General features: G+C 43.1%; 1 protein-coding gene across 2 annotated transcripts in view; it reads right to left on the minus strand.

Moving 5' to 3' along the window:
- PRKX (protein kinase X-linked) overlaps positions 1-17,462 on the minus strand; it is a 1,617,443-nt gene that overhangs the window by 1,173,252 nt on the left and 426,729 nt on the right. The gene's annotated exons all lie outside the window — the stretch shown is intronic.

A 17,462-nucleotide genomic window follows, 5' to 3' on the forward strand; every position in this document is an offset into this window, starting at 1 on the left:
TATAAAAGCTGTGTCAAACCCAGAGCTGTTGGACATGCTACACCTAAAGAAATCCCAATCCCTCCGAGCTACACACTCTAGAGACCTCACCACAATAAACAGGACATGCTGGAGGGATAGATTCCTGTCCCAGAGACTTCCCATACTCTGGAACAGGCTACCCATCTATGGCAAGCAACGTTCTTCATTAGCACTCTTCACGAAAAATCTTGATGAGTGGATGGGAAATAGGAAATACATCCCGGGGATCACTTCTGTGTCTCTGCTCGACAGCGGCACAGGAAAATAACTTTCTTGGGTGGAGTAAGCCAGGGAACCTTGCTGGCTAGGCTTACGTAGATCCTTGGGCCGATAGCCTAGTACCTACCTATGAGGGTATCAATTACATTAAGTTACATGTACTACAATGTTACAAGACAAGAATTATGCAAAGTAATAGCTTTCTCGTTTTACTGAAAATCTGAAAAGAACTGTAACCTGGAAGTAGGATCATAATGCTGCTGTACAGCACCATGCGTAATCAAAATTATGTTGCTTACTTTTGCCTGCCAAGCTGAACACACAGGTCATTACTTCACCTGAGGTGAACAAATCACAGTTGTGTACACAGAAATGGATTATTCTGGGCAGGAGTCGTGTGAAAGGTATTGAAGCAGATTCTGGATTCTAAACAAAGACTTCCACACCCTGACAGAAATGTGTTATGGAGTGGCAACGGGTGTTTGTGCGTGTGTGTGTGTGTGTGCACATGTGTCTGTATGCATGCACATCTCCTGAGAACGGAACCATGACACCTTATAGAAAAACACTGCAATTTCAAAAATATTTTGTCACTTTTCACAGTGAAATGATCAGAGGTGTACCTTGTTATTAATGGGCAATTCTGGAAAGGGGTGTAGACTGTGTGCAAAATGCTCCTAGAAAAAAATAATAAATGCAGTTAACAGATTATCTCTCACTTAACCATTGCTGCACAGTCAGACATATCCCTTGTCAGAAAATAATTACTCTGGGAAGACCGTTGGTTTCTGTGTGAAAAGAAATTAAATACCACCTAGAAAATGATTCCTGCTACTTAGTTTTTACTGCTTGATTACAGCCAGATGATCAAAGGTCCTCCCCTGTCAGAAAGGGACACAGTAAGGGTGAACGCATCTAATTTACTTCCTTCTTCTCCTTTCGGCTTTTCCCGGTTAGGGGTTGCCACAGTGGATCACCTGCCCACTCATGATTGGCAGTGGAGTTTTTTATGGTGTCAAGTTGCCAGCCCGGCGCCCAACCTTCCAGAGAAGGCACACACATGTACGCACTCATACCTAGGGCCAATTTAGTGTGTCCAATCCACCTACAGCATGTCTTTGGGATGTGGGAGGAAACCGGAGCACCCACAGGAAACCCACGCGACCACAGGGAGGACATGCAGACTCTGCACAGAAGGCACCCCAGCCGAGGATCGAACCCGAGAGCCTCTTGCTGTGAGTCAGTAACGCTAACCACTGCACCACTGTGGCTGCCCTAGCGATGCACATAAGTGATTTACTTAAAAGCAATTCAAGATTAATGCACAAGCAGAAATTATCTATACAAAACGATTTATGCCTACAAATGATTTAAATAAAGCAATAGAGAGTGGTTTTCCCATAACAGAGTGATGCATATAAATTACTTTGTTAAAAACGTTAGAAGATAAATGTATGCACAGGAACGAATTACATAATGTGATTTATCCATACAAATGATTTATATAAAGCAATACAGAACGAAGCTCTGCGGTGGTGGTGCTGCGGTAGCATTGTCGCCTCACAGCAAGACGTTGTCCCGCTCGATTCTCAGCTAGAGCGTCTTCTGCGAGGAGACATGCGTGAATGGGCGTACCTTCGTTTAAGGCTGTGCGTCAGGGCTGTCAACTCAGCATGTAAAATCCACTGCCAATCATTAGCGGATCGGAGTTCCGCTGTGGCGACCCCTAACCGGGAAAAGCTGAAAGACACAATACAGAACGAAGCTCCAATAACAAGAACCTATTTACTGATTGCAAAAGGAAACAAAGCAGAATGAAATATGCATGAAAACAATTATCTGGGAGCAATACAATGTTTTTTCTTTTTCATAATAACATTTTATTTGCTGATTCTTTGAGAAGCAATGAAAGCGATATTTTTTTTTTCATGGAAGTGCAACTACACAAGAAGTGCTAGCATAAATATGACTCTGCAGTAACCCTGGGGATACCCACTGGTTTTAAATGAAAATGACCGATCCAGTGTGATTTGGTTGCCAAGACTAGAAAAAAAAAATGAAGTTCACATTTTCTTTTTAAACTGTTTCTGTCACTTGCTGACAGTTGTAACAGGTGCATCCTGTCTCAGAAGTGTCATTCTAGGGAAAGTGCACGTGTGTTTTAAAAGTACTGAAATACTTCAAGGAAAGATGATTCTCACATTTTATTTTCACACAGTTTCTAAAATGTACTCAGTCAAAGAATGTGGATCTAGTGGTACAGTGGATACAGTCCACATAAGAAAGGCACTGAAATATCACCAAGAAGACAATCACTTAGCAATGTGTTCTGGACTCTGCCTCTTTCACATGATCACATACCAAAGGTAACCTGTCACAATCCTGTTACTCTGTGAGGTGGTCTCTTGTGGGTGAAAGGAAAATGGCGATTTTATGTTTCTTTGTAGTTTGTGTTATTTGGCAAATGACATCTGTTTTAAACTCAACTGCTTCAAAAGGAACTGAAGGCAGAGTTATGGTTGCCAAAAGGATGAAATGAAACAGTGCTACTGATTTTTGCATTATCCATGATGGCTCAGTTAGGAAGTGGCATCATAAAAGGATCCAGCACTGCATCATAAGCACACTAAAAAGTGAATGGAAAAGTTAACCATAAGAACAATAGTCAGACAAATCCCCCCACCCCCACCTCCCCCAAGAATCTGCAGCAAATCCCTCAAAGGCATTACTATAAGATACAAATTAATGGATAAAGAGCCTTTTTGTACAGCTGGAACAAACAAAAACAATGAAAGAAAAAAGAATGGTGGAACCAGGTAGAATGACCACAAAATTATACTTCATTTGCCAGCCCACACTGAGAACCATCATGAAATCAGACAGACTTAAATGTTTTAAAACTATACTATACAATAAATGTTCACATTTTAAAACTATATTATATAATAAAGGTTAATTATACTCAAAAACAAGTACACTGATTGGACAGTATAACCAGTGCACCTGTTATAAATCAAGCATTAGAGCAAATCAGCCACTGAAGCAACATTGAGCAGATAGACTTTCTTTTATCATATGCTGAGGGACAGAGCAAAACATAAGAAAAATCAGGTATGTTCTGCAAAACAAAACAAACAGAAACCTACCGGATATTCCTTGTATTTTGCATCACTTTCCTGCACTGCACTGCAAAGATGTACAGTGCAAGTGTGGGAATGTAATTCCCATATGAATGCAGAGTACATCAGTCTAGGGAAGAGAACCCAGAAGACAACTGAAGTCCCTTATGCAAATACATCATTTAAGAAAGGTAAGTAATTAGTGTACTGCAAATGAGATTTATCCATACCATCCTTTAAAAAGCATGTACCTGCCTGAAACAAAGTAAGAGGGAACCTATGGGATGATTAAAGCCTTATCCTTTGTTCTCTTCAGGATAATAAACTGATTCTACGTACATTAATGATTCTACATACTTTATTATAATAATAATGATGATGATGATGATAATAATGATGGACTCAACATTATCTATGAAACCTGCAAAGCAGGAATGACAGTCCCAGCTGATAATCTTTTATTATGCCCTGTCTGGTATTATCAGGTAACTGTGACAGCTGCTAGCATAGGAAAACAGTAGGATAAAAATATACTATGATGTCAAGACAAGCTTAAGATAAACCCAATTAGGAAGGAATGGTTCAGTGTTGGCACTACCAATCAGAAAATGTTAAAACCCACTGGCGAGGGCATTTTGAAGTAAAACAGAAAGCATGTCCATCAAACTATTTGATAAATATTGGTATAAATGTAAAACTAACCTAGAAATCTTACTGTCTAGCCTGCTTCTATAGAGGGACGCATCTTATATTCACAGCTGTTGACATGCATTTAAGTAACAATACCAAAGTATAAGGACATGTGTTTGTGTGTGTGTGTGTGTGTGGGGGGGGGGGGGGGGGTATCACTGGCCAACTCATCTCCAAAGCAGGGCAGTAGAATGGAATACTTCATCCTATGACCAACTGATGGAAATACCAACACCATACTCAATGCGCACACTACTATGAAAGAATGCAGTGGTTAACATCTGTGGTGGGCAATTGGAAACCTGTAAGCAGCCCCTGAAACCAGTGCAAATCAGCACATCAGACATCCTGAGGATGGGAGCAGTACACACACGCACAGATATTTATCTATATAGATATATATATATATATATATATATAGATATATATATATATATATATATATATACACACACATATACATATATATACACACACATACACAGATATTTATATATATATTATATATATATAATATATATATTATATATATATATATATATATTATATTTTATATATATATATATATATATATATATATACATACACACACATACATATGTATAAAAACTCAACCTTATAATGCATATAGATTACTTGATTAAACAGGAAGGGAGGCAAGATGGCTTTTTATGTACCTTAAATTTATTAATTTGTTTACTGAGAAAACACATTGATCAATTTCCATTTTCAGACAAAGTCCACATGAAAGAAAAGATAGTAACAGTGATCAATATCAGTGGCATTTTAGTTAGAAACAGCTTCACAAACTTTATAAGGTTATCATTTTTATAAGATGAAAAAATGTCTATCCAGTACTACTGTATGGTACAGAAACCTGGGCAGTAAAGGCAGAACAGTTGGGATGAAGTGCCTGAGAAGGGTGGTAGGATGCACACTGTGGGACAGACGAAGAAATGAGGGCATAAGACCAGAAGCCAAAGTAGCTCCAATTGCAGAAAAGATCAAATTAGCACAGATTACGGTGGTTTGGACACGTGCAGAAAAGCAGAAGACAATCTGATGAGGAAGACTTGGGACAGCCAGGAAGAAGGAAAGAGGAAGCGAGGACTCCAGCAAAGAGCTGGATGGACTCTGTGAAAGATCTGCTACAGTCAGGCAGGAGTGTGGCACTGAATTGAGAGAGGAGTTGACAGTTAACACGATACCCAGACCCCATGTAGAACAAATGGAAAAGATGGGGCTGATGACAAAAAAATAATGTTCATCTTTTAGACATCAATGACAAAAATGTGAGATGTTAATACCTCAGAGGGCAACCATAACAATGAAGCAGAAGTACATGAAGAATTTAATCAGATATGACACACAGACTTTTAAGGAAGAATGTACCACTATCAACAGTTCGAGGTAGACCCATGATGGCAGAATAGTGGCATCACTCTGTAGTTGTTGCAGTTTTACTTATTCCCTGGCAGGAATAACATTCCTAAATTAATTCAAAACTAGTTACACAGTATAACAAAGGTGAGTTCCAGTTTTGCAAAAAAAAAAAAAAAATTATTATATATATATATATATATATATATATATATATGTGTGTGTGTGTGTGTGTGTGTGTGGAATTGTATCACATTTACTGTCAGTTTCAATACTTGGATATTAGGGAAACACGAGTTCTACATATTCTTTACAAGTGATGTCATTGAAAAGGAGCTTTCATCATTTGGTAGCTGATATACAAGAACTGCCATTGCAAAGCAACAAACTGTATACTAAACCTGACTCTGTACAAGGAAACTGCAACAAACAATCTAACAGTTGAAAAATTTGATACACCAGCAAGTTATCCAAATATACAACCGTGAGACATCCTTAAATTACATTAAAGGTAAAGGAAAAAAGTGCAGGTGAAATTTATATTACACAAAACAGATGGTTTCCAGAAAAAGTAGATCTGGAAAATAGAGAATGCCGAAAGAACTTTAAAATACATGCTGTCCTAGAGATAATGGAACAAGACAGTATAATCAATTTTCTTTCCGCCTGGCTTCCAAAACACACTCGATTAACAAGATTTCTCCCATGATATGGAGAGCGCTTGTAAGTCATGAAGAAATTATCAACCAGGGTTACAGACTTAGATTTATTATCAAGTTTATTTCATAACTGGATAAACAACTTATTTTAGAGTAGCGTGGTCTAACCCTCCCGATAAATTGGGATCCAACACCATACAATTTGACAACTACTATTCTGCAAAATGCTGAGGTTCTTAAAAGTAACCTACCTAAACTATAAAGGCCTCCTAAATGTAACCTGAGAAACAAGTATGCTCACCTACCTCACAAACACTCAGCTCAGGCAGCACCCATCATGAAACATGCATCTAAGATTTACAGTGTCTAAATTCAAGAGCCCATAAGGAAAACCTCCAAACGTAGAGTCGTGTAAAATCTTACCATAACAGAAGATGTCCTTCTCTTCACTGCTTGCAGTATTCTTTACCCAAAAGATCTCCCGACACGTATAGCTCAAACTCCAGCCAGTATACCAAAGCCTTTACTACTTATAAGCATTGTACGTCACACACATGCTCCCCGCGCAAGGCATAGGGTATTAAGGTGATGCACAGGAGGAACAGAAAGCCCTTAGGGACAAGGACAGCATATGCATCCAGAAGGAGAAAAAGAAAGATGACAACAAAGGAGCCCTCGGCCAGGAGGGTAAGAGAACTACAGGCCAAGAGCTAAAAGAGTGGGGGTAGAAGGAAGGGAGGCAGCGAATACTGCAACACTGCAAAGAAGGGCTACTACTGTTATGGTAAGATTTTACAAAACTGTTATATGTCTTTCCATATCACGGTTGCAGTATTCTTTACCTAAGGCAGAGTGCAAGAGCTCAAGAGAAAACCTGGCAGGAGGAAGGCACAGAGCAGCCCTCTACAAGCCCACCATCCAACCTGTAATGCATAGTGAAAGTATAAATTGAAGACCAAGTAAAAGCCGCAAGGATGGTATTTGTATCCAAACCCTTGAAAAAAAGCACCAGGGAAGGCAATCACCTTTGTAGAATGTGCCTTTACAGATGAAGACATTTTCCATGATGAGAACAAAAAGAAATGGCCTTGGAAATCTAGTAGAAGATGCTTTTCTTAGAAACAGCCAAACCCAAAGGCCTGAATGAAAAGAAAAAAAGCTGCTCAGATTTGCAAATAACTTTAGTTTTATCCAAATACTGCCTAAGCTGTCTATGCAAATTAAAGGTGTGAAGAACCTTCTCAATGACAGACTGCAGAGAAGGACAAAAGGAAGGAAGATGAATAGTCTGAGACGCTCATTGCTCATTGATCACCTTAGGCATGAAAGAAGGATTAATAAGAAGAGACACCCTGCCTCTGTGAGAAACTAAGAAAGGAAGAATAGCCATGAGAGCCTGAAGTTCACTCATTCTCTAGCTAAAGTGAGAGCCAAAAGAAAAACAGTCTTCCAAGTACAAAGTTGTAAGGAAGCTGAAGCAGCAGGCTCAAAAGGAGCCCAAGTCAAATTTTCAAGGACAAAATTAAAGTCCCAGGAAGGTGGAATCTGCTTCCTGGGAGGCGTGATATGAAGGATGCCTTAAACAAATTACTTGGCATCAAATCTAGAGGACAGAGAAGGAGTTAAGGACAGACGAGTTGCTGACAGGTGAGCTTTAAATGAAGAATATGCCAACCCAGCTGGAGCAGATCACACACACAAGACAGAACCAAAAGAACTTCCACAAATAGGGTATCCTGATGGCAAGAGAAGTGCCAGACAGAAAACCACTTCCATTTGCACATATATGATTTCCTGGTAGTGAATTTCCCGGCGTCCTGCAGAACCCAAAGCATTTCCTCAGAAAAGAAGTGCCTGAAAGAGATCAAAATCCTTTCACCCACAGGGTCAGTTGAAGAGAGGATAAGTGAGGATAGATAAGAGATTCCTAGTCTTGTGTGAGACGATCCACCTGGTGAGGTAATGTATAATGATTGCCCCTGGTCAAGTGAGAAAGAATGAGGAACCAATGCAGTCTGGGCCAAAAGGGAGTCACTAGCAAGATTTTGGGAGTCCTGTTAACTGTGCAAAACTAGTGTTAACAGAGGAAGGGGAGGGAAGGTGTACAGAAACATCCCCTTCCAAGGAAAAGACAAGGGGGGGCCCACTTTCCAAGCCAGAGGACTTGGGACTCTGGAACAGAACAGAGGAAGTTGCCTATTCAGGGTGGAGGCAAAAAGATCTACCTGAGGAATACCTTACCAATATACAATGTCTAGGAACACAGCTCTGTGAAGCCATCCATTCACGCACTTGAGTGCTGGACCTGCTCAAGAAGTCGGACACTAGATTGTGCTTCAAGGGAATGTAAACTACCTGGAGAGTTGCTTGACACTGGACAGCTATATCCCCAGACCTGAAAAGCTAGTCTGCAAAGAACACAGGATCTTGTGCCCCCTTGCTTGTTAACATACCATATTGCTGTGGTACTGTCTGTGAAAACTGGGGGAAAAGCCTTAAGAGCCAGAAGCAAAGCCCTCATCTCCTTTACATTGATGTGATCTGACCTCTGATAAGGAGGCCAGAGACCCTGAACCTTTTTGAGGCCACAGGAGGCACCCCACCCCCTGTCTAAGGAGTTTGTACAGAGTTCCTGAGTTGGAACTGGAGCTTGAAAAGGAAGACCAGGGTTGAGCAAAGGCTGATGAATTCAACGCTGAAGCTCAAGCTTGAGACGTAAGGAAAGGTACCAGGAAACCCAGGGGGTGGCAATGATGAAGCCACATTGATTTCAGGTACCACTGGAGCTTTCTCATATGGAGCCTGGTGACAGGCAGCATGGGAACAGTGGAAGCCATGAACCTGAGAACCTTGAGAAATTTCTTGGTGGAGACAGAGGAAGAAAAGAATGGATAAAAAGGAATTAGACAGAGCCTTTGGCCCAGGCAGAGATGTCAGCATGGGAACGGTCTCTGAGGAAAGTATGGTCCTGAGAAGGTGTCAGAATTGATTTCTGGACGTTTAGGGAAGGAGTAAAGATGAGACCTTGAAGCGAAGAGTTGGGGGAAGGATCTTGAATAAGCAGATCATTTCAAAAGGAAGCTAGACGACTGGATGGGAGATAGGACATTCACCCTGGGGATCACGTTAGTCGCCCTGCTAGACAGGGGTCCAGGGAAGTAAATATTGTGGGAGGAAATAGCCCACAATATTATGGCGTATGGCTACGCTTATATAGGCCCAAGGCCGATAGCCTAGTACCAACCTATGAACCTATTTAGACAGGGAAAGGTCTGAATTCCTCGAACCCTGCAAAAAGCAGTCACAGAAGTGAGGCTTCTACTTGATCTTCTATTCATACTTTCACTATGCATTACAAGTTGAATGTTATTTCCAGGGCAGGCTTTATACCCTTGGGGCAGCAGAGAGGCCACAGGGTAAAGAAGAAAACTGAAAATGCAAGGAGAGAAACGCAAAAGAAATTCCCTGAAGAGGGGATGGATGGAGATGTGAAGGTATGCATCCTTAAGATCCAGAGAGACCAAAAAGGCCTGGGGTAGAAGAGGAGGAAATAATGTCTGCAGAAAACATCTCAAAGGAAGGAAGGAATCTTGAAGGTGTTCAGCCTGGAAAGATCCAGAATTGGTCTCCATGTGCCTCCTTTCATAAGGCAAAAACATCCTGGAATAAAACACCTTCCCTACTTGGGCAGGAGACATGGCTTGAATGATGCCCTGAGCTGTTCCCGAAGAGGCTGAAAAATGCCTGAAAAGGGAAGAAGGGACCTCCAAATTATGAAATATCCCTGAATGATAATAGACAGAACCCGAGTATCTGAAGTGATTTGTAGACATTTTGGAAGAGAGAGGGAAAAGGGAAGCAAACTGTCAAATAGAACTTGACTTATCCTAGAAAGAAAGTTTCTGGGTGGCAAGAGAGAGTAGACTTATCAGGAGACATATGCCTAGAAGCCTTCTTACGCCAAGGAGGAGGGCAAAATTGCTTACAAACACAGACAATTTCTCCTATTCCCAAATTTCAGAGGAATAAAAATATGTTTCATCTCCCGCAAGGCTTTGCTCTTATAGGTTCATAGGTTCATACTAGGCTATCTGCCCGAGGGCATTTATAAGCCTAGCCCATAGTTTTGTGGCTTACGCCACCCCTTTAGTTTGGAGAAACTATGCCCATTATTTTGCTGTGCCTCTGTCGAGCAGTGACACTGAGGTAACCCCTGGGGTGTATCTGCGATTTCCCATCCATTGGTCAAGATTCCTCTTGAACAAGGCCAGCGAGGTGCTCTGCCTCACATAAACCGGGATTTTGTTCCACAGCATAGGGAGTCTTTGGGTGATGAATCTATCCCTCCAGCACGTCCTATTAATAACTGTGTCGAGGTTTAAGTCTCCGCCCTTGTGGCTCTGAGGGATCTAGATTTTTGAGATGAAGCATGTTCATCAAATCTGGGTTTGACATGGCCTTGTATGTCAGGCATAGGTCACCTCTGAGCAAGCGGTAAGCAACTGAATATAACTGGAGTTCTTTCAGTCGGGCAGCATAAGACAGATTTTTGAGACCCTTTATCCTTTTGGTGAGGAACTTTTGTGGCCTCTCCAGCTGCTGCAAGTGTCGGGTCAGATACATTCCGAATGGGGCATTGTACTCGATCATTGGTCTGATGAGTGATGAGTATAGGGAGACTATGACTTCCCTTGATCTAGATGCGAATCCCTTCATGATAAGGTGGGCAATGTGAAAGGTCTTCCTAACTACTTTAGCAATATGAGTGTCAAATGAAAGGCTACTGTCAACCTGGGTTCCCAGGTCCCTAATAACTTCTTCTGTGTTCAGGGGATTGCCACCTATATGGTAGCTAGGGGTAACCTTATTTTTCCCGAAGGGTATGACTATGCATTTCTTGGCATTTAACTTTAGGCCATGGCTCTGGCACCAGTTATCCGTTTCTGAGAGACCCTTCTGAAGGATATCTGTGTTGGATGTGTTTTCAACTACGGCGCCCAGTTTGCAGTCATCTGCAAACTTTGTCAGCCATAACCCTCCTGTGTTTGCTTGTACTTCAGAAAAGTAGATGCCAAACAAGAGTGGGCCCAGGACTGAGCCTGTGGGACACCACTTGTGACAGGCTTTGAGTCTGACATGGCGCCAGCAACTCTGACCCTGTGGGTTCTGTCACTCAGCCAGTTTGCAACCCATCTTGTAATGTATGGGTTTACATTTAAGTTGATGAGTTTTTCAATGATACCAGAGTGAGGTATTGTATCAAAAGCCTTTGCCAGGTCTAGGTAGGCTGTATGGACTGCCTTTCCCTCGTCAATGGCCTTGGTGACTGTTTCAAAAAAGTCAACCAAGTTTAAAAGGCATGATCTGCCTTTGACAAAGCCAAACTGGGTTGGATCCAAAGTCTGCAAGTTCCTATGTCTTTATTTATGAGATCCATTATGATCCTCTCCATGGCTTTGCAGATAAGGCTTGTCAAGCTAATGGGACGGTAATTTCCAGGGTCGGTGGAGGCACCGCCTTTGTGGAGTGGGACCACAGTCGCTGTGCGCCACTCCCTGGAGTAATGATCCGGAGGTGAGACTAAGATTAAACAGCTGTCCTAACTGTGGGTTTAATTCCTCGAGTTCATGGAGCACACAGCCGGGGACACCATCAGGTCCCATGGATGCTGTGTTCTTTGCCTTGAAGAGAGCAGTTCTCACCTGGGCGTTAGAGATGTTTGGAGGGCTACAATCATTTGGTATAGATATCTCTCCTTTAGGGGGGGGGGAGTTTGCACTGAACCTGTCAGCCAGTATGTTGGCAATGTCTGTAGGATCAGTAATCTTCACATCATTTTGAACTAATTCTGAGCATATCTGGGAGTTTCCTCCTAGGTTTCTGACATAGCTAAAGAATGCCTTATGGTTGTCTTTAGAGTCCTTAGCTATTTTTTTCTCAAAATTAGCTTTGGATGATTTTATGAGAGCTCTTAGCTTTTTACTTATAGTGATCAGAGGTGTCTTACCTTTTAAGGATTTTGCTCTATCTTGTAGTAGCTTTCTCCTTTTGTTGTAGAGTTTGTTTATGGCTGGGGTCCACCAGACTGGACACTTGCCTTTGGTACAAAGAGTCTTTGTTTTGCTTGGGATTGCCTGATCCATGCAGCCCTGCAGGTGCTGGTAGAAGGCATTTGTAAGTGATTCAGCGGTTTGAGTAATGTTAACCGGCTCAGGGCCTTAAAGGAGACCACACTAGTCTTTAGAAGTGTGAAGTCGGCTTTCGAGAAGTTCTTTACTGTGGTCTTTTTCATTTCGGGTGGGAGCGGGATGAGGACCTCCAGCAAGATTAGTTTGTGATCAGATCTCACCAGTGAGGGGTATACTTCCGGCGTTGAACATTGTGCTCCCATGTTCGTGATGATGAGATCAAGTATGTTTTCTCCTCTTGTGGGGATGGTGACTAGTTGTTCCATGGCATTTGAGTTTATGAATTCCAGGAACTTTTGGGCTAGAGTGTTTGGGCTTGAGTAGTGTTCCCAGTCTATATTAGGGTAGTTGAAGTCACCTAGTATGATGGTGTTCGAGATACATTTATCCCTCCAGTGTTTTCAGGAAGGCCATATGAGGTTCCTGAGTTTGTGAGGGTGGCCTGTAACATGCTACAAATTGCAGAGCAATCTTGCCTATGGTTAATTGCACCTGGATGGTTTCCGATGCATCGTGCGATGCCACCAATCTTGAGGTGTGGGTGTCCTTGATGAATATGGATACCCCTCCTCCTTTCTTGGTATTGTCCGGGTTTTGGGGCCGGAACGCATGATATGAGGTAAAACCTGATAATGCTGGGGTGCTCTCAGAAGCCTTGAACCAGGTTTCTGTCACAGCACAGACATCGATGTTCTCCATACTGAGAAGGGCCTCGAGTGCGTGCATCTTGAGGTTGAGACTTCTGGCATTGAGCAGCATTACCCTTAGTTTTTTTTCCTTTGTTTTGTTCTAGGGTGGTAGGTTTAGAATTTGAGCCTTGCCTAAAAAAGGCACTATGGGGTGGCAAGAGCCTTTGCCAAAATCCGGAATCCCAGGGTGACAAGTGCAAGCCGTCCCTATGGAGCAGCATGGCTTGTCCAGCATGTCATCCCAGGCAGACAGACATTGGATCCCCTTTGAATGACACCAGAGTTTAAGCAAATTGTTAAAGCTGATCATCTTATCTCTGTACTGTGGCATCATTCTTGGTGAAGGTAGGATACTGCTCAAGGTCAGGGTCATACCTGCTTGGGCTACATAATCAGAGAGCTTCTCTATGTCTCTTTTCATGTAGTCCAAGGAGGTACGTCTCAGGTCGTTAACACCAGCGTGGACAATGATTGAGTCGTACTTGTACCTGCTGTTGAGAGACCTGAGTGCATGTGTTATGTGGCGGATTCTAGCACCCGACAGGCAGCTTACTGTGACCTTCTCCTTACTCAGTCTGGTGAGTCTTGAGACTTGAAAAGCTCAGCAGCAGCACAGCCAAAAAGATTTTTATTATCCAAAAGAGCCAGCCAAAGGTTTGACCTTAATGCCATCAGGCAGAGCCTCAAGACGAAGCCAAAAATAATGCTTCATAACTGAACCAAAGGCAGCAACCTCCGAAAGATGCACCAGTTGCATCATAGCTGCATTTGAATGAGTTGCTGGCAACTTGAGAAGTACACCCCAGAAGGGAAAGCGCCAAAGCCTTCCCCTAGAGTCAAGAAGGTCAAAAACCACCTTAGGAACCTGAAAAAGGAGAACCAAAACATACCTGGTCATAGAAGTCTGGCAGTTGATGGCCCTAAAGGATACGGTTGCAGCAGTTTAAATTTTACCCAGACTTTCCATAACTCTACTATCATGATCTTAAAAGCAAAAACTTGCTGCAGGGCAGTAAAGTACAGTTGTGTACACTTACCATAAATGTAGATGTTAGAGTGTATTCACTGTTGCAGTCCTGACAGGATTTCCTGATGTGAAAGCCCTCAGCCAGCCTGACTACCAGAGAAACTTATTGCGCTTCCCAGGCTGGGAGACACCTTAACTGACATCTGTATGCTCAGATATAAAGGGAGCCGGCCTGCGTCATCACTTCAGTATTTTCTTGGTCCAATGAAGGAACAGCCAGGAGTTGAGCAAAGGAGAATAAAGAAAGGGGGTACCTAACCCAGGGTAGCTAACTGTATTGTGTTTTTAGCGTTTCACTGTTGCAGTCCTGACTGTTGGGAAGATTCACAAAAGTTTAACTGAGGGTGGATGGAGATCCAGTAGAGGAGAGGATCCTCTGCAGGACTGCAGAGGCAAACCTTGCTCTGGATTTAAAGAAAGTTGCTGGCAGGTGGTAGTGCTTTGTGAAGGTATGCACAGAAGACTAAAGTGGCCGCTTCCACAATGTCTTTGATGGGGACCCCTTAAGAAAGTCTGTATAAGTAGCTGTGGCCCTAGCAGAGTGAGGTCTAACCAAATCCTGGGGTTCTTTGCCATGACGGCTGTAGCAGAAAGAAATGCACCGAGAAATCTACTTGGAAATGGTCTGTTTAGAAGCTGGTTTTCCTTCAGAGCTGAGGCAAAGGCTAAGAGCAGTTGACCTGATTTCCTAAAGGATTTTATCCTGTCTAGGTAGAAACGCAACATTCTGTTCACATCCAGGGAGTGCAGTAATCTTTCTTCCTTGTTCCGAGGATTGGGAAAGCAGGTAGGCAGACGGATGGTTTGATTCAAAGACACATTAGTTGCCATCTTAGGCATAAAGGAAGGGTTAGTCCTGAGGGAAATCCTGTCTTTATGTAAGATAATGAAAGGCTCTATTGTCATTAGGGCCTGTAACTCTGAGACCCTTCTAGTTGAGGTAATGGCTAAAAGAAGAGCAGTCTTCCAAGTGAGGAATTTTAAAGAGGCATTAGCTGCAGGTTCAAAGGGAGGCAAAGTCAATTTTTACAGCACATAGTTGAGGTCCTATGGAGGAGTGGGTTTCCTACTGGGGGGGGGGGTTAATGGGAATGATGCCCCTAAGGAACTGTTTCAAGAGGGGTGTGTGAAGATTGGGGGAGAACAGGAATGTGAGCAGAGATGGCTGAGTCATGTATTTTTATGGAGGAGTAGGAAAGGCTTTTATCCACTAGCCTAGCCAGGTACTTCAGGATGGCCGAAATGTTAGCGGAGCTTGGCTCAAGGTGGTGCCTCTGGCACCAAGCACAGACTCTTTTCTATTTGGCTGTGTAAGATTTCCTTGTGCTAGACCTTCTGGATTCCTTCAGAATATTTTGCACCTGTTGACTTAAGATGGTGTACAAGTTAGGTACTGAGGGATAATCCAAGCTGAAAGGTTCAGGGTCTGCACACTGAAGTGCACTATCCTCCCTTTGTCTTGGGTGAGGAGGTCTACCCTCTGTGGTAACTGCCAAGGTTTCTGATTGGTGAGATGGAGGAGCAGAGGAAACCAGTGTTTTCTGGGTCAGTTTGGAGCTATCAGAATGGTACTTGGACCCTCTTCTCATTTTTAGAAGGGCTTGAGGCAAAAGAGGTAGGGGGGATTATACGTAAAAGAAAAGGCGAGTCCATGGGCAGGAAAAGGCACCTGTTCTCCATGCCGATGCCATTTTTGTCCCGGTACAGAATCTCTCTAGATAAGCATTGTCCTCACTGGCAAAGAGGTCCACCTGTGGGGTACCCCATTTTTGCATTATGCTGAGAAAAATATCTCGGTGAAGGTGCCACTTGTGGGGGTCTGTCAAGTTCCTGCTGAGGTGATCTGCAAGGATGTTTTGTACCACTGGCAGATAATGCACTAGCAGATGCGGTCCCATGGAGTGCACTGTCTCCCAGACTTTTATAGCTAGACAGCACAAGGCGTAGAAATGTGTGCCTCCCTGTCTATGTACCATACGACTGTGGTGTTGTCTGGGTTCAGGGAGGTCCAAGAACTCCCTAACTTTTTGGCCTGTGGATATTCTTCTGCTTCACACTGGAAATGTCTCACAGTATGAAGACTCTCTCCAAAGTTGAGGTCTTCAGGCGGAGAGGCAGGGGGGAGAATTTCCACTGAATTTGACTCCTCATAAGAGGTGCAAGTGGGGCCTTCCTCAGATGCAGAGTCCTCCAAATCAGACTCTTCTTCTGAATGCAGAAGATTAGGGTGGAATTCGGGATTGATGTTTCTTTTCCCTGGGATGATATCCCCTGAAGTCTGTCTAGACCTTACAATGTTAATGAGGTTTTCTGCCAATATGATCAAATCTTGTTGGTGTCCTTGAAACTGGAAACACATAGGCCTAGACGAAGACCTTGCCACAATGGCTTTCTTTGGTGTGGGTTTGGTCTTAGGCCTAGGAGCGTCCAACACCCTGGCACCTGACACTCTAGATTGTAGATGCACCGGAATGGCCCTAGGTAGAGAAGAGTCTCTGGTTAGCAGTCGCTCTTCTGAAGCCGTGGCCTGCTGAGCAGTCTCGGACCTAGTTGAGGAGCTGAAGATATGAGCTGTAGAAGTTGAAGGTACTAAAGTCATGTCCGACTCCAAATGGGTCTTGACAGAGGCCTGGGGTCACAAACAAAAATCGAAGGGGGGCTGTGAAAGAGGCTCACTTTCCTCAACAATCACAAGTCTAGTAGGAGAGTCAGGGGTGAGCAAGTGGCATCCATGGACCTAGGCTTTTGTTTCTTTATCTTTTTTGCATTTAGGTACATCAAGCTCGGAATGGCCGTTAGACACCACAGCAAACAATTAGATTACTGCCTCAGAAAATTAGCTAAAAACTCTGCTCTACACCTAATAGCTTTAGTTTTAAACCTAGCACAAAAACGACTGCTTGGGAAGTCATGGTTTGGGGGTCTAAACAAGTTACACAAAGCTTATGGAAGTCTGTGTGTGGAATTTGTTTACCACAGGGACGACAATTACTAACTTTATCTGACATGACTCAAAGAAGAGAGTTCCCCAAAAGGGTACTTATCTTTCCAACAACGTCTCTCTGGTGTGGACCGACTGACGCACTAACCTGCCCCGGGCTCTGGCGGCAAAAAAAGACTGAAGTGATGACACAAGCTGGCTCCCTTTATACCAGAGTGTACTGGCATCGGTTTAGGTGCCCGACAGCCTGGGAGGTGAAATAGGTTTCGCTGGTAGTCATACCAGCAGAGGGCTTTCATGGCAGGAAATCCCATGTGTCAGGACTGCAACAGTGAAACACGAAGAACATCTTGGATGGCTTGTCAAGGGAAAAGTACAGTTTTGTACCTACCATAAATGTAGATGTTCGAGGATCCACATTGCTGCAGTCCTAACCATTGGGTAGTCCGCTGTCCAGTCGGCCCGAATACCAAAGTATATGGCTGACGTCGGTCAAGGCGCATTAGACTGATGTCAGGACGTCAGGGTA

This window comes from Protopterus annectens, chromosome 5.part0 (assembly GCF_019279795.1).
Source record: "Protopterus annectens isolate FY-2018-M chromosome 5.part0, PAN1.0, whole genome shotgun sequence".
NCBI lineage: Eukaryota > Metazoa > Chordata > Ceratodontiformes > Protopteridae > Protopterus > Protopterus annectens.